We start from the raw sequence: 1,132 nt of genomic DNA on the forward strand, positions 1-1,132 counted from the left end.
GTGTGCATGCCCATGAAAACAGAGTCTAGACTCCCCTCGTGGAATGTTAGACACCAAACTCTTTTAACATCGAAGGCTTGGGGGCAGCTCCATAAAGCAGGGACAGTAGCACCCAATTCACAGAAGATCCCTCTGAAAATTACACAGCTGCCAAACACTTTAACTTTGGTAGGCTACCAAATGAAAACTTGCTTTAGAAATCAATACTGAAAAGTTTAGAATATGGTTTTGTTTTCAGAATTGAAGAGTAAGGCATCAATTCCCAAAAATGATCAGAACCTCAGAAGGTCCCAGGATCGAGCCAAGGCCAAAATGCTCTGAATAGAAGACTCCAGAGAACCCAGATGATTTCCTAAAACCTATACATCCTTCCAGACGAACACTGCCATCAAGACCTTAACTCCTAGGTTGATTTCAGAGATGCAACTTACTAAAGAAATTTGGGTTCCTGAGTCAAGAATAAACAAGAGTGCTTGCTTCAGCACAACATATACTAAAATTGGAATATCTGCAGAAGATTAGCATAGCCCTTGTGCAAGGATGACATGCAAATTTGTAAAGCACTCATATTTTTTTCTGATATGTGGATGTTGGCCCACAATGGGGAGAGCAGGGGGAAGAATGGAGGAACTTTGAGCAGAGGTAAGTTTGTGGGTAGGGGAGGGGGGGTATGGAGGTAGGAAAAATGGTGGAACAAGAGGGACATCATTACCCTAGGTACATGTATGACTGCAAGAATGGTGTGACTCTACATTGTGTACAACCAGAGAAATGAAAAATTATGCTCCATTTGTGTACAATGAATCAAAATGTATTCTGTCATGTATAACTAATTGGAACAAAAAAGTAAATGAGAATCTGATAAATTCTTAGAACAAAGAAGACGAATGATAAGCTCTCTGGGATAAGAGTTCAAGGTAGGTTAGCCACCCAGATGTTAACAACCTCACTAGTAAATGTCTTATTTCTTTGGAGCTAGAACAAGATGGAAATGAAAAAAAAAAAAAAACTGCATATTTGCTATCTCCAGTCTGGGTAACAAATCTTCCACTCTTCCTGCGGATGTACCCTTCCACTGGGACTATAAGCTGAGCCTTCTGTAGATGATGAGCAAGACTTCAGGAAACAGAGG

The 1,132-nt window shown here is 40.5% G+C and overlaps 1 non-coding gene across 1 annotated transcript; it reads left to right on the forward strand.

Moving 5' to 3' along the window:
* The first annotated feature begins 471 nt into the window (after positions 1-471).
* Positions 472-575, forward strand: LOC113187743 (U6 spliceosomal RNA). Its single transcript, XR_003301457.1, has one exon. It is a non-coding gene; the product is annotated as a U6 spliceosomal RNA (small nuclear RNA).
* Positions 576-1,132: the final 557 nt, after the last annotated feature.

Source organism: Urocitellus parryii, chromosome 15, assembly GCF_045843805.1.
Source record: "Urocitellus parryii isolate mUroPar1 chromosome 15, mUroPar1.hap1, whole genome shotgun sequence".
NCBI classification, from domain to species: domain Eukaryota; kingdom Metazoa; phylum Chordata; class Mammalia; order Rodentia; family Sciuridae; genus Urocitellus; species Urocitellus parryii.